General features: G+C 38.3%; 1 protein-coding gene across 39 annotated transcripts in view; it reads right to left on the minus strand.

Annotated features, from left to right (window-relative positions):
* The window catches only part of RIMS2 (regulating synaptic membrane exocytosis 2), a 608892-nt gene that overhangs the window by 359909 nt on the left and 221980 nt on the right, over nt 1–27003 (minus strand). The gene's annotated exons all lie outside the window — the stretch shown is intronic.

Consider the following 27003-nt stretch of genomic DNA (forward strand, 5'->3'; position numbering starts at 1 on the left):
GGAGAGGGCTTCCCTGGTGGCTCAGAGGTAAAAAGAAATCATCTATCAATGCAGGACACAGGGTTTGATCCCAGACCCAGGAAGATACCACATGACACAGAGCAACTAAGCCCACGCACCACAACTGTGGTTCTGTGCTCTAGAGTTCGGGAGCCACCATTACTGAGGCCACGCATTGCAACTACTGAAGCCCACACACCCTAGAGCCCGTGCTCTGCCACAAGAGAAGCCACCGCAATGAGAAGCCCATGCACTGCAACTAGAGGGTACCCCCCACTCGGCACAACTAGAGAAAAGCCATGCAGCAAGGAATACCCAGCACAACCAAAACTAAAGTAAAAAAAATTTTTTTAAGTAGACCAATGAATTGGCCCAGGCTGTATTCTCACCAACCCCACCTACCTCCAAAAGTGAAATAAAACCATGGTGGCAGATTTGTAAGCTATACATGCGTTCTATTTTTACCATGGTTGATAAAACCACTCCACCTGCTGAATGTCTGACCTGTCAAGGACAGAACACCTGCGATATGATTCCATTCTTCAAAGAGAACGACTGGACATTTGGTAATAAATTGGCTGCACTGGATACTTTACTCCCTATGCTGCTGCTGCTAAGTTGCTTCAGTCGTGTCCAACTCCGTGCAACCCCATAGACGGCAGCCCACCAGGTTCCCCCGTCCCTGGGATTCTCCAGGCAAGAACATTGGAGTGGGTTGCCATTTCCTTCTCCAATGCATGAAAGTGAAAAGTGAAAGTGAAGTCGCTCAGTTGTGTCTGACTCTTAGCAACCCCATGGACTGCAGCCCACCAGGCTCCTCCATCCATGGGATTTTCTAGGCAAGAGTGCTGGAGTGGGGTGCCATTGCCTTCTCTTACACCTTATAAGGGCCTATAATTTGTTGAAAAAGGCATAGACAGGCATTCAGGTATGGGTTTGCCTTTCCTTGTCCAAGTGCCACAGCAAGTACCACTATACTATGAGGGTCAGTCTACATACCAAGCAGGTCACTTAGACTCAAAGAAAGGGGGCAGGGGTGGTGGGAAGGGGAGGTGGGAAGTATCAATTATGGTCACAGAGTCAACTGCAGTGGTAGGAGAGAGAGTGAGTCCTCCTATAAATTGTTACCGAAATTGTGAACACAGAACCCTGGTGGACCTGTACCTGAATGGAGTAAACTTAATCATCAGAGGCAACTGTTTCCAGATGGTGCAAGGGTTACACATCGTTGGTGGCCTGCCCAAATGCCCTTTGTCAGGCCAGTACACCCATCTTCCAGCTGCCTTGAGTGTTGACTGCTAATTGCTCACAGCTACCTTTTTTCACGAAAGAAATGTCCCCAAATGATGACAGCCATCTCACCCAGGAGGGTATCCTCATCCAATAGATAGCACTAAACCAGTGAGGGACTGGGAGACGAGTACACAGACTGGAGGAACAATGCTGAGGAATGACTCATGCTCAAGGGACTCCCACCCCAGTGGACAGACTTAACCTGAAACCACATCCTTGATTAGCTCTGCCCCACCCTGCTTCACTTATTCCCCTATAGTTCTCTCCTAAAAAGCGCTCACTCAGAAAAGTGTGTATAACCTGCATTCTTGTCAGGCTCTGTTCCTAGACAACTTGCACCAAGATAATTTCTCTTTTTCTAACTCGTAGCATAAATTCTAACTCATAGCATAAATGACTATCAAATATCCTTGCAAAGGCTATGAATTCCTTTCTGACTATCACCTCTCCTGCTCTTTCCTGCATTTGTTTTATGTTGCAGTCTGTATATTCAGATCCAAATATCTACTTACTTCTCTTTTAGTTAACCAACCATTATGTTTCCTTCTGCTACCAACAAGCTAGCAGCAATGGGTGCATGCCATAGAACAAACATCTGAATCAGGAATAGTATCCTAATCTAATCTGGCTGGAGTTCTTTTCAAAGAAATCTGAACACACCAAGAGACACTAGGGATGCATGCTCACAGAGGAAAGACCATATGAGCTCACAGAGGAAAGACCATATGAGCTCACAGAAGGAAAGTGACACATCTGCAAGCCAAGCACGGAGGCCTCAGAAGAAACCAAACCTATAGACACCTTGATCTTGGACTTCTAGCCTCCAGAAGTATGAGAAAAAAATTGTCTGTTGTTTAAGCCACTCGGTACCATCTGCAGTACTTTGTTATGGCTACCCTAGGAAACTAATACAATACAGATTGTACATGAGGTGGTATTTCTTTTTTTTTAAGTATTTCAAAATTTAATAACTAATGAAGTTAAAAATAAGATAATATGAAAGCAGCCAATGCCAATTATGAAAAGCAATTTTATGTGTTCATTGTGGAAATGTAGTTAGTTTAACCTTTTTTAGGAAAGCAATTTGGCAATAATAGGAGTCTTAGAAAAGATGATAGAGTTTGACCTCGTAATTGGACTTCAGGGAATCTTTCAGAGTGAAATCCTGCATACAGAAAAAGGTGTAATTAATAGCAATTAATTACCATTATTATTATTGGGCTTTCCAGGTGGTGCTAGTGATAACTCATCTGCCAATGCAGGAGACCTAAGAGACCAGGTTTGATGCCTGGGTTGCAAAGATCCCTAGAAAAGGAAATGGCAACTCATTTCAGTACAGAGGAGCCTGGTGGGCTACAGTCCATAGAGTGGCAAAGAGTCGGACATAACTGAAGCAACTTAGCAGGCAGGCACCATTATTATTATTATTTATGTAGTGTTTATTATTTGCCAGGCCATGTTCTAAATGTTTTCATATTTTAGCTCATTCAATTTTCATAAAATTCATTGTAACCTTGATTATTTTTAAGTTAAAATTTAAATTATAAAACCCAAAGCATTTGCTGTTAATATTTTGGTATCTTTTCCTCATTTGTTTTTTCTATGATTTTTTTCTTATTTGTATAACAAAAACAAAAAGCACATAAATGTTCTTTTTTCACTTGACATGGGTGAAGGAAGTCACAAAGTATTATTGTATTAATAAGTCACTGAAAGTATAGAGGAAATCAATAGAAAAATAGGATTTTGCTTTATGTGCAAGATTTTATGAACCCACACAAAATGAAGTTAAGCTCTTTCTTTGAATACTCTAATCTCATACATTTTTATGTTTGTTTTTATTTATTTTTCAGTTCAATTATAGCTACACTAGAAGTAATATAAGTATTGGATAAGACAAAGTTATTTCTTAATGCCAATCCTCAAATGTCTACAGATGTATAATCAAGTGTAACCACAAATAGGATTCAAACAAATTTGGAGAAAGCATTTTGAGAATTTTAAACAGATGCTAAGAAACATTCAAACCATCTGTAAGATTGGATGGAGGAAGATGGCTTAACAAGTCTCACCTGCATTTCTACATGAGAGGCAATGAGACCGTGTACCACCAGGCTGGGAGGACTGAAAATCCTCCACTGACTCACTTGCTTACATCTTACTGCTAATAATGGAGATGCACACTGACCGAAAACTAACAAGTCTAGCTTTTTCAGTGCTTCACAATAAACATCCAAATAAAAAAGATAATTCTAAAGTAACATCAGGTATAAGAGAGAAAAAAGGGGGAAAAAAAACATTTTCCAGAGGTAATAATAAAATAACAATTTCAAATGTGGAAACAAGCTTTATAGATTTCTCATTTATTGTTTCATATAAAAATAAGATAAAAATCAAGATGAAATTAATTTTCCGACAGACATGTGTAGAGAGAGGGAAATTGCGAGAACTAATTAACTGAGAATAAACGAATAATTCCCAGATGATAGCATTAAAGACCTAGGTATGCCCCCGATAGCCTAGTTTAATATCAGTATTGACAACACAGTTTTTCTCAGCAATCTGGAAACTTTTCTCTATAAAAATGCTAGACCTGGTGTCAAGGCCTGCTCTACACCCACTACTCCTGCCTATTTCAAATGTCCTACCTCACTGAGGAAGTCTTATACCTTGCTTTGGTGGGAAAAAAGAAAGAAGAAAGGGGAAGGAAGAAAGAAGAGAGGGGGATAGGAAGGATGGATTAGAGAAAGGGAGGAAGAAAACTTCTGGTATGAGCACTCATTTGAAATATATTAATTCTATGATTATTTTCCTCTAATTACCAAGCACACCTCCTGGAGACAGCTATGTTTAAAAAGTGTTCAGCTTTTTCTATTAAGGTTTTACTCTTGAATTGTTTCATTTCCACTTATGAATTCATTGAACTATTACTGCCTAAAAAACTTGTTAGAAAACACTTTGGTATTATGTCTTAAAGTTGAACATAAAAATAGAATACATCTAAGAGAAATTCCTACATACATAAAACAAGAGAAGGTCACAGCATCATTTTTCACAATAGTAAAAATTTAGAAATAATCCAAATACACATTAGTGTAAGAGTGAATTAAAAAGTGTGATATAGTAATACTATGGACTATCACACAGTAGGCAAAGTAAATGAACTACCACAACACATAGAATTATGATGAAATGTAAAATTACATGAAAAAAAACAGAAGAATTTTATATAAAGGACACTAGTGCTGTTTAAGAACAGGTACGTATTTATCTATCTATGGATATTTATGAAACCTATATAAAAAAGAAACCTAAGGAATGATGAACGTGAGTTCAGAATAATAACTGCCTCAAACTGAAGGAGTCAAGGAAATGGGATGAGATAAAGAAATAATTCTATTTAAATTACTGCCAAGGTTCCATATCTTGTTTGACATGGAAGGTTCACAGGTGCTTATTAAATTATTATAAAGTAATTAAAAGATTCCCAAGTAGCAAGTATAAAGTTTTCCCTTCTTGCCATAAACTGCAAAACTGAGCAGAAGGGATGACACAATCACTTTAGGGCATGACACAGATTGAAATTCTTAAGAAACAACCACAATTTAACATCAGCTTCACTCTACATTTCTGCCTGGAAACAATTTCATAACTATAGCATGAAGAATTGGAAGCCCAGGCAGAGAGCACAATATTTACTAGGCATATGAAACAATCTGGTGTTAAAAGTAGGGAACTCAAGCTTGCTAATGCAGTGGCAACTTGTGATGTAGGTTACTACAGAGAAGAGAGCTAAGAGCAAAAACTCCAGAAATATAGTTTTTACTCAGGTTCCTACCCAAATTGGGAAAGGAGTACGTCAAGGCTGTATATTGTCACCCTGTTTATTTAACTTATATGCAGAGTATATCAGGCGAAATGCCGGGCTGGATGAAGTACATGCTGGAATCAAGATTGCCAGAAGAAATATCAATAACCTCAGATACACAGATGACACCACCCTTATGGTAGAAAGTGAAGAGGAACTAAAGAGCCTCTTGATGAAAGTGAAAGAGGAGAATGAAATAGTGTGCTTAAAACTCAACATTCACAAAACTAAGATCATGGCATCCAGTCCCATCACTTCATGGCAAATAGATGGAGAAACAATGGAAACAGTGACAGACTTTCTTTTCTTGGACTCCAAAATCACTGCAGATGATGACTGCAGCCATGAAATTAAAAAATGCTTGCTCCTTGGAAGAAAAGCTATGACCAACCTAGATAGCATATTAAAAAGCAGAGACATTACTTTACCAACAAAGGTCTGTCTAGTCAAAGCTATGGTTTTTCCAGTGGTCATGTATGGATGTGAGAGTTGGACCATAAAGAAAGCTGGGTGCTGAAGAACTGAAGTTTTTGAACTGTAGTGTTAGAGAAGACTCTTGAGAGTCCCTTAGGCTGCAAAGAAATCAAACTAGTCCATCCTAAAGGAAACCAGTCCTGAATATTCATTGGAAGGACTCATGCTGAAGCTGAAGCTCTAATACTTTGGCCACCTGATGTTAAGAACTGACTCATTGGAAAAGCCCCTGATGCTGGGAAAGACTGAAGGCAGGAGGAGAAGGGGATGACAGAGGATGAGATGGTTGGATTGACTCGATGGACATGAGTTTGAGCAAGCTCCAGGAGTTAGTGATGGACACGGAGGCCTGGCATGCTGCAGTCCATGGAGTCACAAAGAGTCAGACATGACTGAGTGGCTGAACTGACTGACCCACCCAAATCCTAACTGGACTTACTTTAAGCAGGAACTCTGTAGCACCTATTGAAGGCTAAGAGATCAAGAGAAATTTCAAAAGCCACTGATTAAGTAGGCTTAGAGAGATGTTTGCAAAAACTCCAAGGTTTTCAGTTGAGACACCAGAAAATTCAGGCATCAAGAGTAACAAACCATGCCCTAGAAGTAAGAGTGGTGACGTGAAGTGAAAGTCACTCAGTCGTGTCCGATTCTTTGTGACCCCATAGACTATACAGTCCATGGAATTCTCCAGGTTAGAATACTGGAGTGGGTAGCCTTTCCCTTCTCCAGGGGATCTTCCCAAACCAGGGATCAAACCCAGGTCTCCTGCATTGCAGGCAGATTCTTTACCAGATGAGCCACAAGGGAAGTCCAAGAATACTGGAGTGGGTAGCCTATCCCTTCTCCAGGGGATCTTCCCAACCCAGGAATCGAACTGGGGTCTCGTGCATTGCAGGCGGATTCTTTACCAACTGAGCTGTCAGAGAAGAAGTAAGAGCAGTACCCCATGACAAAAAAGGAATGAGTACAAACAAGGTTTACCTGATGGCTCAGCGGTAACAAATCCATTTACAATGCAGGAGACCCAGGTTCAATCCCTGGGTTGAGAAGATCCCCTGGAGGAGGGCACAGCAAGCCACTCCAGTATTTTTTCCCAGAGAATCCCACTGATGAGAAGCCTGGCAGGCTACAATCCACAGGGTCACAAAGAGTCAGACACAACTGAAGGAACTGAGCACGCATGTGCTGTCCAAACAAACCTCAAAACCAACCTTGGTGACCCACTTTGATTTACCTGCCTGACGAGATTTTTTTTAAAGTAAATTCTTTAATGAAAACATAATATAGAATCTCTGCAATGAATAATTTACAATGTTCAGCATACAATGAAGTATTAATCAATGTGAAAAGAGGGAATAAAATGAATCCATAATAAAGGGAACAGAAAGTCAAGAGAAGGAGTTCTAAAGATGGACAAGAAGCTCAAAATACCTACAGTGAATATGTCAAAAAGAATTTAGTGGGGAGGTGAATACAGTAGGTAAACAGAGAGGGAATTTCAGCAGATTGATTAAAGCTTGGGGGAAAAAAAGTGTCAATTCTAGAACTGAAACTGTAATAAAAGAAGTATAGAGTACATTACACATGCTCAACAGTAGAGTGGATAAAAACAGCAAAGAGTAAACAGATTAAAGTAAAGACACAGAAAGAGAAAAAAGAAAACAGAAAAGCATGCAAGGTTGGTGGGGCAGTATCAAACATTCAAACACATATATTTTTGGAATCATAGAGGAAAAAGGGGAACAGATGGAGAAGAGGAAATATTAAAAGAGATAATGACCAAATTTTTTTTAAATTGGTGACAAATCATTTCATACAGCCAAGCAACTCAGTGAACCATGAGAATATAAAGAAAAACACATCTAAATACGTCAAACTACTAAAAACAAAAGGCAAAGAGCTATCTTAAAAGCAACCGGAGAAAAAGGACACAATACCCATAAGGGGAAAAAAAAAAAAATGAAATCACAGCTGACTTCTTTCCATGAACATTGAAAGCCAGAAGACAACTGAATGACAAGTCCAAAGATATGCCCTATGAAGCCTAAGAATGACATATGTTAAGAACGATGTCTCTTAAGAGAGAAAGAAAAAGTTCACCTAAATCTATATCTAATCTGTAATTAAGCACCCTTCCAACAAATGAAGGCAAGAATAAAGACTTTTTTAAACTACAAGGCTGAAAGAAGATCAACCATACAACATGCATACTAACAGAAGCTGGAACAGAAATGATAACAGAAAGAGGCCCAAATATGGAGAGAAGAATGAAGATAACCAAAAACAGCAAATATGTGAGTAATTATAAAAAAAATTCTTTTTAAAAACCAAAAATGTTGATAACTGGATGAAAATTTAGAATGTACGGTAATGTTTCTAATTCTTGTGTATGGTAAGATATATAACGACAACAGCAAAAGTACAATGGAGGTAAAAATGAAATTAATTATAAGATTCTAATATTAATTCATGGTAGAATTATAAATTAAGAATGCACAGTATAATTCCAAGAGTAACACTTCTAAAAAGTTATAGTTTAAAACGTATTAAAGGAGATACGATGGAATACCAAAAATTAATTAATAAATCAAACAAAAGGATTTTTAAAAATGGAAGAAATAGAAAATAGCTAGCTGATAGATTAAGTCTAACTACATAAGTAATTATATGAAATGTAAATGGAAAGCATTCCAATTTAAAAAAAAAAAAGGGACTGGAGAAAAATCATATGCTGTTGCTCTGCCTCTCTGTTTCTCTCTCTGTCTCTCTATCTCACACACATACACTCTAAATATAAGGAATCCAATAGGTTAAGAGAATGGGAAAGGATATTCCACACACATACTCACCATAAAAAAGTCAATGAGTATACCTATGGCTGATTCATGCTGAGGTTTGACAGAAAATAACAAAATTCTGTAAAGCAATTATCCTTCAATAAAAAAATAAATTAATTTTAAAAAGTCAATGCAGCTACAATAATAGCAGATAAAATATAATGCAAGGAAAATATTACCTGAGTTACAGAGGAAGATTTCACAGCAATAGATATATTCTTTAAAAAATGATAACTCTAAGTGCTAATATATCCAATAACAGAAAAATAAAATACATAAAGCAAAAAAATGACATAGGACTATAAGAAACAGACAAATATCCAATCATGTTTGGAAGTTTTAACACTCAGTGTTAAAAGAAAGACAATTAGTAAGGATATAGAAAATGTAAGACAATAAGAAAAATAAATAACAGGTCATATACCTGCTGAACAAACCTGCAAATATCCTCAAAAAAATTAGCGAATGACTTCAACAATATATTAAAAAAAAAAAAAAAAAAACATATACCATGATCAAAGTGATACACCATTCAACAAAACTGATGGTACAACAATTAACAAAATGAAGGATAAAATTTGATCATTCTAATAGACACAGAAAATGCATTTGACAAAATACAACACTTATTCATGAAAAAACTCTCAACAAAGTTCAAAGAAAACATACATCAATATAATAAAGGCTATGTATGACAAGCCGACAGCTAATATTATACTCAAAGATCAGGAAGAAGACAACGTGCTCCTCCTTACCACTCTTATTCAATGTAGCACTATAAGTTCAACATAGTACTATAAGTCCTAGTCAGAGTCAGGAAAAAGATATGGAAGGAACACAAAGCAGAAAGAAAGAAGTACAACTGTCTTTATTTGTAGATGACATGATATCATATATATGTATGTGTATGTGTGTGTGTGTGTGTGTGTATATACATACAGGAACTCCCTTAGCTCATATGGTAAAGAATCTGCTTGCAATGCCGGAGACCCAGGTTTAGTCCCTGGATTAGGAAGATCCTCTGGAGAAGGGAAGGGCAACCTACTCCAGTATTCTTGCCTGGAGAATCCCATGGACAAAGGAGCCTGGTGGGCTACAACTGGTTCCAAATAGGAAAAGGAGTTTGTCAAGGCTGTATATTGTCACCCTGTTTATTTAACTTATATACAGAGTACATCATGAGAAACGCTGGACTGGAAGAAACGCAAGCTGGAATCAAGATTGGCGGGAGAATATCAATAACCTCAGATATGCAGATGACACCATCCTTATGGCAGAAAGTGAAGAGGAACTCAAAAGCCTCTTGATGAAAGTGAAAGTGGAGAGTGAAAAAGTTGGCTTAAAGCTCAACATTCAGAAAACGAAGATCATGGCATCCGGTCCCATCACTTCATGGGAAATAGATGGGGAAACAGTGGAAACAGTGTCAAACTTTATTTTTCTGGGTTCCAAAATCACTACAGATGGTGACTACAGCCATGAAATTAAAAGACGCTTACTCCTTGGAAGAAAAGTTATGACCAACCTAGACAGCATGTTCAAAAGCAGAGACATTACTTTGCCAACAAAGGTCCGTCTAGTCAGGGCTATGGCTTTTCCTGTGGTCATGTATGGATGTGAGAGCTGGACAGTGAAGAAAGCTGAGCGCCGAATAATTGATGCTTTTGAACTGTGGTGTTGGAAAAGACTCTTGAGAGTCCCTTGGACTGCAAGGAGATCCAACCAGTCCATTCTGAAGGAGATCAGCCCTGGGTGTTCTTTGGAAGGAATGATGCTAAAACTGAAACTCCAGTACTTTGGCCACCTGATGTGAAGAGTTGACTCATTGGAAAAGACTCTGATGCTGGGAGGGATTGGGGGCAAGAGGAGAAGGGGACGACAGAGGATGAGATGGCTGGATGGCATCACCGACTCGATGGAAGTGAGTCTGAGTGAACTCTGGGAGTTGGTGACAGACAGGGAGGCCTGGCGTGCTGCGATTCATGGGGTTGCAAAGAGTCAGACACAACTGAGTGACTGATCTGATCTGATATATATATATATATAAAGCTCTATCAAAAATAGTGTTAGAACTAAAAAACAAATTCAGTAAAGTTGCAGGAAAGAAAATCAATATACAAAAATCAGCAACACTTGTATACACAAACAACAGACTATTAATATAAGGAAGAGAAATTAAGAGAACAACCCCATTAACAACTGCATCCAAAAACAAAATACCTAGGAAAAAAATCTGATCAAGAAGATGAAAGGCCTATACGCTGAAAACTATAAAACAATGATGAACACATGCAAACCCATGGCTGATTCATGTCAGTGTATGGCAAAAACCACTACAATATTGTAAGTAATTAGCCTCCAATTAAAATAAATTAATTTTTTTAAAAAACAGAAATAATGAGGGACTTCCCTGCTGGTCCAGTGGTTAAGAATCTGCCTTCCAATACAGGGGATGTGGTTCGATCCTTGGTAGGGAACTAAGAGCCCACAGGCCACTGGGCAACCAAGCTGGCACACTGTAACTACTGAGCCTAGGATCTAGAGCCCATGCACTACACAGAAAGACCTCAGATGCCACAAGGCACTTGTGTGCTGCAACTGAGACCCACTGTAGCCAAATAAATACAATGTAAAAATTAAAAGAAATAAAAGAAATAATGGTATAAGTATATTCTCTAGAAGCATGGAGGTAAGGGCCAGAAGAAACAGCTAAATAGAAGTTTAAAAGTGACTGACCTCTGAAGAATGGGGCTGGGGTACAGAGAAGGTGACCAAGGGATCTATTATTTTTATCTTGAGACTATTGGTTCTGTTTAATACTTTTAATCACAAGTATGTTTTACATTAATAAATATTTATTCATTTCAATACATAAATATTCTTAATGATGAAAAATAAATTAATAAAAATAAAACAATGATGAAAGAAACTGAATAACAAAGAAAAAAATTGAAGTATACACAAATAAATGGAAAAACAGTTGATGCTTATGGGATAGAAGCATTAATATAGCTAAAATTTCCATGTTACCTATAGCAATCTACAGATTCAATGCAATTTATATAAAAATTCCAATGGCATTTCTCACAGAAGAAGAAGAAACATTCCTAAAATTAGTATGGAACAACGAAAGACCTCAAACAGCCAAAGCAAACTTGAGGAGGAGTAAAGCAGGATGCATCACACTTCAATTTCAAACTATATTATAAAGCTACGGTAATCCAAACAGTATAATACTGGCATGAACTAGACATTTAATTCAAAGGAACCGAATAGAAAGCCCAGAAATAAACCCACACATAAGTGGTCAATTAATTTATGGCAAAGGAGTCTGCTATACAATGGAAAAATGATAGTCTCTTCAATAAATGGTGCTAGAAAGACTAGACAGCCACACACAAAAGAATGAAACTCGACTACTCTCTTACATGATACACAGAAACCAACTCCAAATGGACTGATGACATGAATGTAGGACATGAAGCCATAAAACTAATAGAAAAAAATCACAGGGAATAAGCTCCTTGACATCGATTTTGACAATGATTTATTTGAATTTGACAATAAAAGCAAAGGAGAAAAAAGCAAAAGTAAACAAGTGGGATTACATAAAGCTAAAAACCTTCTGTACAGCAAAGGAAATTATCAGGAAAAACGAGAAGGTAGTGAAAGAAAATACTTGCAAGTCATATGTCTGAAAAGAGGTCAATATGCAAAGTATACAAAGAACTCATACTATTCAATGGGAAAAAAATCCAATTAAAAAAATGGACAGAAGATCTAAATAGACATTTTTCAAAGATGACAACAAATGACCAACAGGTCCATAAAAAGGTGCCCAACATCACCAGTCATCAGGATATGCAAATTGAAACCACAATGAGATATTACCTCACAACCTATTAGAATACCTATTATCCAAAAGACAGGAAATAACAAGTGATGACATAAATTTGGAAAAGAAGGAATCTTTTTCTGCATTGTTCGTGGGAATGTAAATTATTTCAGCCACTGTGGAAAACAACATAAAGGAGCCTCAAAAAACTAAAAACAGAACTACTATATGAATCAGCAATTCCACTTCCAAGTACTTATGCAAAGTAAATGAAAATACCAACTTAAAAGGATATATATGCAACCCACATTCACTGCAGCGTTATTTACAACAGCCATGACACAGAAACAACCTAAGTATCCATGGATGGATAGATAAAGAAAATGTCCAATATATACACAATGGAATATTATTTAGCCTTTATTTTTTTGTTTTGTTTTGTTTTTATTTTATTTTTAAACTTTACAATATTTTATTAGTTTTGCCAAATATCGAAATGAATCCACCACAGGTATACATGTGTTCCCCATCCTGAACCCTCCTCCCTCCTCCCTCCCCATACCATCCCTCTGGGTCATCCCAGTGTTATTTAGTCTTTAAAGAAGGAAATTCTGCCATTGACAACAACAGGGATGGACCTTGTGGGCATTATGCTAAATGAAATATTCAGATAGAGAAATACAAATGCTGTGTATCTCATGTGTAGAATCTAAAATTCATAGATATGAAAGGAAATGGGTCGGTGCCAGTTGAGGTCTGTAGGAACAGGGGAGAGAAAGCAAGGGATTCAAAAGATATCAAGCTCCTGTTACAAAATAAATAAGTCCTGAGAATGTAATATACAGCATGGAAACTATAGTTAGCAAAACTGTATTTTATATTTAAGAGTTGCTAAGAAAGTAAGTCTCATCACACAATTTAAAAAATTGCAACTGTTGTGGTGATGGATGTTAACAAAACTTATTTGGTAATCATTTTGCAATACATAAATATATGCAATCATTGTATTGTGTATCTACAACTAATACAATATTTTTTCAATTATATCTCAATTTTTGAAGATTATTAAATAACAAAAATTTCAAAATAGAAATCGACAAAACTACTAACTAAGGAACATAAAAAGCCTCTACAGGCTGACAGTAGCTCCCAGCTGACAGCCAGCAAGGAAATAATGATCTCAAGTCCACAACACAAAGAACTGGGTTCTGCCAACAAACTTAATGAACTTGGAAGTAGATTCTTCCCATGATCTTCCAGATAAGAGCCCAGGCTAGCCAATATCTTCAGTCAACCTTGTGAAATCCTAAGTAGAGAAGCCAGAACTCACCTAGATTTCCAACATACAGAGCTGCAGTTAATAAGTGGGTATTGTTTTAACTTACTAAGCTTGTGGTAATATAAAATTAATACTGATATTAAGTGTTTTATATAGTAATGAACTTTCTTTACATAAGCCAACATGAATAAAAATAACTAATAACTAATGTGAGAAATAGCTCGACTGGAATTCCATCACCTTCACTAGCTTTGTGTATTTCACCCTGCTTATTTAACTTATACACAGAGTACATCATGAGAAACGCTGGGCTGGAAGAAGCACAAGCTGGAATCAAGACTGCCAGGAGAAATATCAGTAACCTCAGGTATCCAGATGACACCACCCTTACGGCAGAAAGTGAAAAGGAAATAAAAAGCCTCTTGATGAAAGTGAAAGAGGAGAGTGAAAAAGTTGGCTTAAAGCTCAACATTCAGAAAACGAAGATCATGGCATCCAGTCCCATCACTTCATGAGAAATAGATGGGGAAACAGTGGAAACAGTGTCAGACTTTATTTTGGGGGGCTCCAAAATCACTGCAGATGGTGACTGCAGCCATGAAATTAAAAGATGCTAACTCCTTGGAAGAAAAGTTATGACCAACCTAGATAGCATATTCAAAAGCAGAGACATTACTTTGCCAACAAACGTCCATCTAGTCAAGGCTATGGTTTTTCCAGTGGTCATGTATGGATGTGAGAGTTGGACTGTGAAGAAGGCTGAGTGCCAAAGAATTGATGTTTTTGAACTGTGGTGTTGGAGAAGACTCTTGAGAGTCCCTTGGACTGCAAGGAGATCCTACCAGTCCATCCTAAAGGAGATCAGCCCTGGGATTTCTTTGGAAGGAATGATGCTAAAGCTGAAACTCCAGTACTTTGGCCACCTCATGTGAAGAGTTGACTCATTGGAGAAGACTCTGATGCTGGGAGGGATTGTGGGCAGGAGGTAAAGGGGATGACAGAGGATGAGATGGCTGGATGGCATCACCGACTCAATGGACGTGAGTTTGAGTGAACTCCGGGGGTTGGTAATGGACAGGGAGCCCTGGAGTGCTGCGAATTCATGGGGTCGCAAAGAGTTGGACATGACTGAGCAACTGAAGTGACTGAATGAGAGAAAAAAAGATTCATATACTCATGCAAGTGAAGAATTCCATATAATCTTTGGATAGTATAATCAAATTGTGGTAGCCTTTTTCATTAAAATTGCTCATCTACATGCTTGTTGCAATGGTAAAGGATATAATGAATATTTTCAAGCTCTGTGAACTTCATGGAAAATATGGTAATTGCCTTTGAAATACATATTGCTCTAAGCATATTTCATTGTCAGATTTATATTTTTTGCAAATAGTTTAATTAAAAAAAAAGAAAACTGTTCAATTTCTTCAGAAAAGGCAATGTATGCCACTTCTATGTTCACCAAGTCGTTTCAAAGTTAAGCTATAACTCAGCAGATCCAAAGAAGTAATGTTCACAAAAATGTTCATGCAAAAAATGCACTGTGACACTGGGAAAATTATCAATTTAAAAAATAGGCCATAATTACAAATCATTATCAAATTTTAATCACATATTTTTTATTTTTTATATTGTGATTGACACCAGTTGAAGAATCAATTGGTGACTACTCTCACAAAGATGAACTTCATCTTTAGCCTACTTATTGTCATCACAAACATTATCAAATTTCCTTTAAAAATTCCCTATGGAAAATATCTTTGAAATGGATGCTCATCCAACTAAAAGATAAAGAATAAATATGATGATTTTTGTGTCATCCAATCAGACAATTTCTCAATTTCTCTTTCTGGTCTGTTAGACCAGTTATATCAATCTTATGTTTTCTACCAAGAAAGCCTATGCATACACTGCTCTTATGGATCAAGTACAGTTGTAAAGAAGGGCTTCCCTGTTGGCTCAGACAGTGAGGAATCTGCCTGCAATGAAGGAGACTCAGGTGTATTCCCTGGGTCAGAAAGACCTCCTGGAGAAGGGACTGGCTACCCACTCCAGTAATCTTGCCTGGAGAATTCCATGGAGAGAGGGGCCTGATGGGCTACAGTCCACGGGGTCACAAAGAGAGGGATACAATTGAGCAAATAATACTTTCACTTTCACAGCAGTAAAGTGGGCTTCCCAGGTGACGCAGTGGTAAAGAATCTGCCTGCCAATGCAGGAGCTGCAGGAGTTGTAGGTTGGATCCCTGGGTCGGGAAGATCCTGTGGAGGAGAAAATGGCAATCCACTCCAATATTCTTGTGGGGATAATTCCATGGACAGAGGAGCCTGGCAGGCTGCAGTCCATGGGGTCACAAAGATTCAGACAGGACTGAGCACACATGCCTGGACAGTAGTAGAAAAAGACTAAGCCACCAGTCATAGCTGCCAAGCTCTGAAACGTAGCTGGTATAAATCAAGCTGCTCTGCAAGTATGAAATACACACCAGATTTTGAAGACCTTTTACCAAAAAAGCCATAATCTAAAATAGTTCATTTATTGTTTTACATCCATTATGTGTTGAAATGGCAATACTTTGGATCGTTGTTGTTCAGTTGCTAAGTTGTGTCCAGCTCTCTGTGAGCTCATGGACTGCAGCATGCCAGGCTCCTCTGTCCTCCACTATCTCCTAGAGTTTACTCAAATTCATGTCCATTGAGTCTGTGATGCTGTCTAACCATCTCACCCTCTGATGTCCCCTTCTCCTTTTGTTTCTGGATAGACTGAGTTAAATAAAATACATTATTAAAATTAATTTCCAGGGAACTCCACTCAATACTCTATAATGACCTATATGGGAACAGAACCTAAAGAAGAGTGGATGTATGTATATGCATAATTGATTCACTTTGCAGTACAGCAGAAACTAACATAACACTATAGATCAACTATACTCCAATAAAAATAATTTTAAAAAAATAAAATTAATTTTGAAAAATTTAAAAGTTACATATTCTCTATATATTCCTATGATAATTTAATTAATATATGAGATTCCTAATCAGTCACTAGCCAATGATATTTGGAAAAGCACAACAAATTATAGAGCATGAAGATGAAGTTATGGAAGAATCTATAGATATAATTTCTGCCAAGATAGCACTTAACAAATACAATTAAAAATACTAAAGAACAGATACCTCTTTTGATAATGGCCAAACAGCTGCCATCAAATGAACCATCCCACAGATAATGTGTTCTGGGCAAAATGTGAACAAAAGCTACTTGAAGGCCCTAGATAGTAACAAAAAGAAGACAGACACTGGGGTGCAACTGACATTTGGAAGGAGAGAATGACACTGATTGAGTTTCCCATTTTTATGGCTTTTAGTCAAATCTAATCAATACCTAAAGGCTAAATCTATATTAGAAGACTCAGTTTTAGCTTGAAAATGAGAAGAGTTTGAGCAAATAGAGCATTTAGAAAGTGAGGACAGAATGACAAAAGAAAGCTACAAAAAGAAAAACTTAAATTCCATGAATAATAAACACTGTCCAAATCTCATGTATGCACAGGAAGAATTCAAACAGTTCAGTTAAAATTAAAATAATTAAACCAAAATTCAGCTGTTGTACCTTAGGGGAAATAAAGTCTGTAGCTCAAGTTCTGCCAAGTTAACTTGCTTTAAAAATAATCAGCACTCAGAACAGATTTCAGAGTCTCTATCTAGAAAGTATTGTTAAACATGTCCAAGATACAACTAAAAATTATTCGATAAATTAAGGAATAGAAAATCATGATTCTTACTCAAGACAAAAAAAAATATAAAGAGAGACCGAGAGCTAACCTAGATGCTACAGTTAGCGGAAAAGGGTCTGAAAGCTACCACAATAACTGTAGTAAAGAAAGTAACGATAATATGCTCATAATAGTGAAAAGATAGGAGATCTCAACAGAGAAATGATGACTATTCAAAACAACCAAATGGAAGTTTTAGAATGAAAAATAAAATTTCTGAAATTAAAAATCCACTAGATGAGCATGTAATCAGATAGAGATTATGAAAGATAGATCCCATGAACTCGATAATTACATAATCTGAAAAAGAGAAAAATTTTAATTACACAATATCTGGGATAATTTCTAAATAGTTTAAAATACAAATAATTGAAAAGAAAGTTAAGATAAAAACATCACTTACAGAATGGGAGAAAATAATAGCAAATGAAGCAACTGACAAACAACTAATCTCAAAAATATACAAGCAACTCCTACAGCTCAATTCCAGAAAAATAAATGACCCAATCAAAAAATGGGCCAAAGAACTAAATAGACATTTCTCCAAAGAAGACATACAGATGGCTAACAAACACATGAAAACATGCTCAACATCACTCATTATCAGAGAAATGCAAATCAAAACCACTATGAGGTACCATTTCACGCCAGTCAGAATGGCTGCGACCCAAAAGTCTACAAGCAATAAATGCTGGAGAGGGTGTGGAGAAAAGGGAACCCTCTTACACTGTTGGTGGGAATGCAAACTAGTACAGCCACTATGGAGAACAGTGTGGAGATTCCTTAAAAAACTGGGAATAGAACTGCCTTATGATCCAGCAATCCCACTGCTGGGCATACACACTGAGGAAGCCAGAATTGAAAGAGATACGTGTACCCCAATGTTCATCGCAGCACTGTTTATAATAGCCAGGACATGGAAGCAACCTAGATGTCCATCAGCAGATGAATGGATAAGAAAGCTGTGGTACATATACACAATGGAGTATTACTCAGCCATTAAAAAGAATGCATTTGAGTCAGTTCTAATGAGGTGGATGAAACTGGAGCCGATTATACAAGTGAAGTAAGCCAGAAAGAAAACCACCAATACAGTATACTAACGCATATATATGGAATTTAGAAAGATGGTAACAATAACCCTGTATACGAGACAGCAAAAGAGGCACTGATGTATAGAACAGTCTTTTGGACTCTGTGGGAGAGGGAGAGGGTGGGATGATTTGGGAGAATGGCACTGAAACATGTATAATATTATATATGAAAGGAGTCGCCAGTCCAGGTTCGATGCACGATACTGGATGCTTGGGGCTGGTGCATTGGAACGACCCAGAGGGATGGTATGGGGAGGGAAGAGGGAGGAGGGTTCAGGATGGGGAACACATGTATACCTGTGGCAGATTCATTTTGATATATGGCAAAACCAGTACAATATTGTAAAGTTAAAAAATTAAATTAAATTAAATTAAAAAAAAAAAGAAAGAAAGTTTAGCAGAGTTGAGTAGCCTTGTGTGCTTTGTGGCCATTAATGTAAAAAGCTTTGTGTAAAAACCAATGCAATATTGCAAAGTTAAAAAATAAAATTAAATTAAATTAAAAAAAAAAAAGAAAGTTCAGCAGAGTTGAGTAGCCTTGTGTGCTTTGTGGCCATTAATGTAAAAAGCTTTGTGTAAAAACCAATGCAATATTGTAAAACAATTATCCTTCAATTAAATAAATAAAAACTTTTGTCAGTACACACACACACACAAAAATCACTTAGTAAAACAATTGACACAAACAGGAGAGAAAATGAACAGAGCTTAAAATTTAAAAATAAACCAATCAAGCAAACAAGAGGAAGTTCATGAATTAAAAAATATCAATATCAAAAATAAAAGAAAGGTTAACAGTATCAATTCCATAGATATTAAAAACAATAAAGGAAAATTATGAAATTTATACCTTTCTAAAAACTGTTAATAAACAAATGGGCTATCACAACTTCTATTTACCACTGTACTATCTGTCCTATAAAAGAAGAAAAAGAAACAAAAAGCATAAATACTGGATATGAAGTAGAACTATATCTATCTACAGATGACATGAATGTTTACATAGCATATTGTAATGAACCTAAAATAATTATCACAACTAATAAGTAAATTTGGCAAGGTCAAAAGATACAAGGTTAACACTGAAAATAAATTTACATAGAAGTTGAAAACAACTAGAAACTGAAATTTTAAAAATAATTCTATTTATAGTATGATCAAATACTTTACATGCTTATGAAAAAAATAGTCATTCAAGATCTCTAAGCTTAAAACTACAAAACATTCTTAGATGATCTAAATAAATGAAGAAACATCCAACAGGAAAAATTAATGTTTTTAGATGTTAATTCTCCCTAATCAATGCACAGAAATACAATGCAATCCCAGACTCAATCCTAGCAAACTTTTAAATCAAAATTAACAAATTGATTGTAAAATATATATGAAAATGCAAAGGGCCTAGATATCCAATATCACAAAGGTGACAAAGCAATCCAACAGAGAGTATAAAATCTTTAAGTATTTTTAGCAAATTGTGGTAAAACACTGAATAACAACCAGGAAAATTACGAATCTTGACCCCTACCTCCCACCAGTCACACAAAAAATAATGTGCAATGGATTGTATACCTAAACTGAAAAGCTAAAACTAAACCTTCTCGAAGATATACAGGAGGATAGTCTGACAACTTAGGGACTGGCGAAACGTTAGCACAAAGAAAAGAAAAACCATAAATAAAAAAATCGGTAAATTCAATTTTTATCAAAATTAAAACTTCTGCTCATGTAAAGGGAATATTAAGAAAATAAACAGGCAAACCACAGACTGGGAAATATATTCACAAAGCATATATCTGACAAATGACTGATCCCTAGAATAGATAAAGAATTTTTGCAACTCATTAATAAAAATAAAAACAACCTAATTTTTAAAAATTGAACAGACACTTCACAAAGGAAGATATACAAATGACCAATCTGTATATGAAAAAGTGACACTGTTGGTCACCAGGCAAATACTACCAAAGGAGTTGCTATTATAAATTCATTACAATGACAAACAATTAAAAGACATATATCAACAAATGTCAGAAAGTGTGAGGAACCACCAAAACTCTCAAACATATTTGGTGAGAGTTTAGTTATTTTTAAAAAATGATCTGGCATAATAAAACTAAATACACACCTCTCCAAAGACCCAAGAATTTCTCTTCTAGATATTTATCCAACAGAAATTAAAATGTATGTCCACAAGATTAACATGAGTATAAAATATTCATAAAATAGGGAACTACTCATAAGGAAAGGGAAAACTAATCATAAATGCACATGAGTGAATTTTTTAAATTATGTTAATCAAAAGTCTTTCATAAAACTGTATCACCTACATGGTTTCAATTACATGAAGTTCTAGAACAGACAAAACAATCTATACTAAAAAAATAAATAAATAATCAGAACAATACTTGGTTCTGGAGGCTGAAAAGAGTCAGTGTTGACTGTAATGAATCATGGGAGATGTAACTGTGGGAATTCAGAGGTTAAAAAATATATAGCCTCTAATTCAATTTCAGATCAGATCAGATCAGTCGCTCAGTTGTGTCCGACTCTTTGCGACCCCGTGAATCACAGCACGCCAGGCCTCCCTGTCCATCACCAACTCCCGGAGTTCACTCAGACTCATGTCCATCGAGTCAGTGATGCCATCCAGCCATCTCATCCTCTGTCGTCCCCTTTTCCTCCTGCCCCCAATCCTTCCCAGCATCAGAGTCTTTTCCAATGAGTCAACTCTTCCCATCAGGTGGCCAAAGTACTGGAGTTTCAGCTTTAGCAACATTCCTTCCAAAGAACACCCAGGGCTGGTTTGGTCTCCAGAAACTCAAAAGGCTTTTAAGGTTCTTCAGACTGCTCTCCTGCAAGCTCCAGCTCTGAGCTTGCCCACAGGGTCAGAATTTAATTTGTTTGTCACTGAAAGAAAAGGTGTGGCATTGGGAGTTTTGACACAACCCTGAGGGCCTCACCAGCAACCTATTGCTTATCTAAGCAGAGAATTAGATGTAGTTTCACGTGGGTGGCCCCACTGCCTAAGAGTAATTGGGGCAGCGGCTTTATTAGCACCTGAAGCTTTAAAAATAATTAATGGACGAAACCTTACTGTACTGACTTCTCATGATGTGAGTGGAATCTTAAATTCTAAGGTTAATATTTGGATGACAGACAGTAGGCTTCTTAAGTATCAGTCATTGTTGTTAGAAGGACCAGTAACTAAGCTTAAAGTTTGTGGAAATTTAAATCCTGCCACTTTCCTTCCTGAGAAGGAAAATGAAACACCTGATCACGATTGTTCTCAATTCCTAACTTTATGCAGCTCGGGAGGATCTAAAAGATACCCCATTAGACAATCCTGACATGGAAATATTTACAGATGGCAGTTCTTTTGTTCAGGATGGAAAGCATAAAGCAGGTTACGCCGTGGTGACTGCTGAACAGGTTTTGAAAGCAAAATCTCTCCCCTAGGGAACCAGTGCTCTGTTAGCGGAGCTTGTGGCTCTGACCCAAGCTCTAGAGTTAAACAAAGGGCAGCGGATGGGCCTGATAATCTATGTGAGTCTACTTCTGCTGACTCCAAAAATCCTGAGTCTGCAGTTTGATCCTCAAGACAATGTCTTCCTGTCCTGGGCTCACTCCTATGCTGCATTCCACAATCGGTCTAACTGCTGGGTCTGCGGAGCGCTCCCCTCTTCGTCAGTGGAAGGCTTCCCGTGGTGGACATCCCCACTTCAAGGAAAAGACTTTCTCCAAGTCTGTGAATACCTTCGACAACATCACATGTGATGCCTCTTCGTCATCTGATGACATCTACCAACCCTAAAATGGACTGGTGCAACACTTTGCACATTAACTATGGACATAATGTGACTTTTAATTTTGATTCTGATTGTTTTGTTCTTGCTGTCTGCACCCTGCATCTGTAACTGTATAACTGGATTTGTTTCTAGCCGCATGAAAGCTTTTAAGTTACAAATGGTTGCTCAAATTTCTGCTACTGCTGTAGCTTCCTCCAGCTACTATTTGGGGCCCCTGGATCAGATATCCTCAATATGAGGATTAGGAGAATATGTTGCCTCACCAATTTAGGGACAACGCCCCTTGTCAGCTTGGAAGTAGTTATGGAATGAGAACGTCGCCCCTTTCCCCTAGGCAACATAATTCTCCTAAAAGAAAAGGGGGGAATGAGAGAGTCATTTCCTAGGCAGGTTGATAGGGAGTCTAGGGGTCCCCAAGGAGAGAGGGGTCTGGAATTCTCAAGGAGGAAAAAAAGACAAACTTTTTTTTCTTTCTCCACATTCCTTAGGATTATATACCAATAATGTATCCTGCCTAAGGACAGTCTTTGGATTCAACCTTCTGTTATTTTAAAATGTTAATTATGGGAGTATACCTGGTCTTTACAAGGATGTATCTTGCCTGAGGACAGTGTTATCTTAAAATGTAAATTATGGGAGTAGGTCGGAGGAGGTCTTTACAACCTCCAGACATTCTTTGGATTATATAACCTCATTGTTAACACTAGCAAGCGGGTACTCTTTCTACCCCCTTCTGATGCCTATGTCAGAAGCTTTCTCTATCTCCTTTATACTTTAATAAAACTTTACTACACACACACACAAAAAAAGAACACCCAGGGCTGATCTCCTTTAGGAGGGACTGGTTGGATCTCCTTGCAGTCCAAGGGTCTCTCAAGAGTCTTCTCCAACACCACACTTCAAAAGCATCAATTCTTTGGCGCTCAGCCTTCTTCACGGTCCAACTCTCACATCTATACATGACCACAGGAAAAGCCATAGCCTTGACTAGATGGACGTTTGTTGGCAAAGTAATGTCTCTGCTTTTGAATATGCTGTCTAGGTTGGTCATAACTTTCCTTCCAAGGAGTAAGCGTCTTCTAATTTCATGGCTGCAGTCATCATCTGCAGTGATTTTGGAGCCCAGAAAAATAAAGTCTGACACTGTTTCCACTGTTTCCCCATCTATTTCCCATGAAGTGATGGGACCAGATGCCATGATCTTCATTTTCTGAATGTTGAGCTTTAAGCCAACTTTTTCACTCTCCACTTTCACCTTCATCAAGAGGCTTTTTATTTCCTCTTCACTTTCTGCCATAAGGGTGGTGTCATCTGCATATCTGAGGTTACTGATATTTCTCCCGGCAGTCTTGATTCCAACTTGTGTTTCTTCCAGTCCAGCGTTTCTCATGATGTACTCTGCATATAAGTTAAATAAACGGGGTGACAATGTACAGCCTTGACGTACTCCTTTTCCTATTGGAACCAGTCTGTTGTTCCATGGCCAGTTCTAACTGTTGCTTCCTGACCTGCATACAAATTTCTCAAGAGGCAGATCAGGTGGTCTGGTATTCCCATCTCCTGAAGAATTTCCCACAGTTTATTGTGATTCACACAGTCAAAGGCTTTGGCATAGTCAATAAAGCAGAAATAGATATTTTTCTGGAACTCTCTTGCTTTTTCCATGATCCAGCGGATGTTGGCAATTTGATCTCTGGTTCCCCTGCCTTTTCTAAAACCAACTTGAACATCAGGAAGTTCATGGTTCACATATTGCTGAAGCCTGGCTTGGAGAATTTTGAGCATTACTTTACTAGCGTGTGAGATGAGTGCAATTGTGCAGTAGTTTGAGCATTCTTTGGCATTGCCTTTCTTTGGGATTCGAATGAAAACTGACCTTTGCCAGTCCTGTGGCCACTGCTGAGTTTTCCAAATTTGCTGGCATACTGAGTGCAGCACTTTCACAGCATCATCTTTCAGGATTTGGAATAGCTCAACTGGAATTCCATCATCTCCACTAGCTTTGTTCGTAGTGATGCTTTCTAAGGCCCACTTGACTTCACATTTCAGGATGTCTGGCTCTAGGTCAGTGATCACACTATCGTGATTATCTGGGTCGTGAAGATCTTTTTTGTACAGTTCTGTGTATTCTTGCCATCTCTTCTTAACATCTTCTGCTTCTGTTAGGTCCATACTTTTTCTGTCCTTTATCGAGCCCATCTTTGCATGAAATGTTCCTTTGGTATCTTCTGATTTTCTTGAAGGGATCTCTAGTCTTTCCATTCTATTGTTTTCCTCTATTTCTTTGCATTGATCGCTAAAGAAGGCTTTCTTATCTCTTCTTGCTATTCTTTGGAAGTCTGCATTCAGATGTTTATATCTTTCCTTTCCTCCTTTGCTTTTCGCTTCTCTTCTTTTCACAGCTATTTGTAAGGCCTCCCCAGACAGCCATTTTGCTTTTTTACATTTCTTTTCCATGGGGATGGTCTTGATCCCTGTCTCCTGTACAATGTCACCAACCTCATTCCATAGTTCATCAGGCACTCATCTATCAGATCTAGGCCCTTAAATCTATTTCTCACTTCTACTGTATAATCATAAGGGATTTGATTTAGGTCATAGCTGAATGGTCTAGTGGTTTTCCCTACTTTCTTCAATTTAAGTCTGAATTTGGCAACAAGGTGTTCATGGTCTGAGCCACAGTCAGCTCCTGGTCTTGTTTTTGCTGACTGTATAGAGCTTCTCCATCTTTGGCTGCAAAGAATATAATCAATCTGATTTCGGTGTTAACCAGATGGGCGCGCTAAAGCGCAGGCGGCTGCGACGGGTGCGCAAAAGCGTGGCTGAGAGGAGCTACGCCACGTCCGAGGTCAGGGGCAGAAGCCGGGAGGACCCCATGCCCGAAGGGCAGCGGCCAAGACGAGTTACCCCGCGTCCGAGGTCAGGGGCAGAGGCCGAGAGTGCCAGACTGCGACGGCACAGAAACGGCCGAGAGGACCTACCCCATGTCTGAGGTCAGGGGGGGCCACCGAGAGGAGATACCCAGCGTCCGAGGTCAGGGGCCATGGCCGGGAGGAGATACCCCACGCCCCTAAGCCCAAGGCCAGGGGCGGCGGCCGGGAGGAGCAACCCCACACCGTGGCTGTGCGGGCACAGGAGGGCCTAGAGGAGCTATCCCACGTTGAAGGTCAGGAAGGGCGGCGGTGAGGAGATACCCCTCGTCCAAGGTAAGGAGCATTGGCTGTGCTTTGCTGGAGCAGCCGTGAAGAGATACCCCACGCCCAAGGTAAGAGAAACCCAAGTAAGACAGTAGGTATTGCAAGAGGGCATCAGAGGGCAGACACACTGAAACCATACTCACAGAAAACTAGTCAATCTAAGCACACTAGGACCACAGCCTTGTCTAACTCAATGAAACTAAGCCGTGCCCGTAGGGCAACCCAAGATGGGCGGGTCATGGTGGAGAGATCTCACAGAATGTGGTCCACTGGAGAAGGGAATGGCAAACCACTTCAGTGTTCTTGCCTTGAGAACCCCATGAACAGTATGAAAAGGCAAAATGATAGGATACTGAAAGAGAAAGTCCCCAGGTCAGTAGGTGCCCGATATGCTACTGGAGATCAGTGGAGAAATAACTCCAGAAAGAATGAAGGGATGGAGCCAAAGCAAAAACAATACCCAGCTGTGGATGTGACTGGTGATAGAAGCAAGGTCCGATGCTGTAAAGAGCAGTATTGCATAGGAACCTGGAATGTCCATGAATCAAGGCAAATTGGAAGTCGTCAAACAAGAGATGGCAAGAGTGAATGTCGACATTCTAGCAATCAGCGAACTGAAATGGACTGGAATGGGTGAATTTAACTCAGATGACCATTATATCTACTACTGCGGGCAGGAATCCCTCAGAAGAAATGGAGTAGCCATCATGGTCAACAAAAGAGTCCGAAATGCAGTACTTGGATGCAATCTCAAAAACAACAGAATGATCTCTGTTCGTTTCCAAGGCAAACCATTCAGTATCACAGTAATCCAAGTCTATGCCCCAACCAGTAATGCTGAAGAAGCTGAAGTTGAACAGTTCTATGAAGACCTACAAGACCTTTTAGAACTAACACCCAAAAAAGATGTCTAATTCAAGAGGCTCACCCTATAGTGATTACTCCAATATCACATGGTCAGTAAGTAGCAGACCCAAGATATGAACACAATCCCTGTGTTCAACACTACACAACATAAAGCTACCCCAATATATGTAGAACAGTCAGGCACAAATCACCTGCTGACTAGACACGGCAGCTCTCCTTGCCAATTTCCTTTATCTCTATATCTGACATGTCAAAGGTCATGCAATGAAATGGAAAGTTTAAAGGAACTTAACTGAGAAGTCCTGAGTTTAAGTAAGCAGCTGAAAACTGTTATTTCCTAGAGCCTAATTTGGGTCCCATGTCCCAATTTCTAAACCAGAGCTGCTCTACTTTTAACTATTTTACATACCGAGATTTTAAAGGAAATGTTCTCAGCTAAAATCAAAAGACAGACAAAAATCATGACTTGAAAAACACTAGACAAAGAGCCCTCATAGTTGAAGATACCACAATTTTAACTTGTAATGGTTTTTTAAATTTTGCCCCAAAAGAACTGCTCACAAAGATTTCAACTCGGATGGATCCCAGGCCTCCCACGTTGCAGGCAGATTCTCTATCAACTGAGCCACAAGGAAGCCCTCTGAGATCCTTAAAACTTCTCAAATGCAGAAG

Source organism: Bos taurus, chromosome 14 (genome assembly GCF_002263795.3).
Source record: "Bos taurus isolate L1 Dominette 01449 registration number 42190680 breed Hereford chromosome 14, ARS-UCD2.0, whole genome shotgun sequence".
NCBI classification, from domain to species: Eukaryota; Metazoa; Chordata; class Mammalia; order Artiodactyla; family Bovidae; genus Bos; species Bos taurus.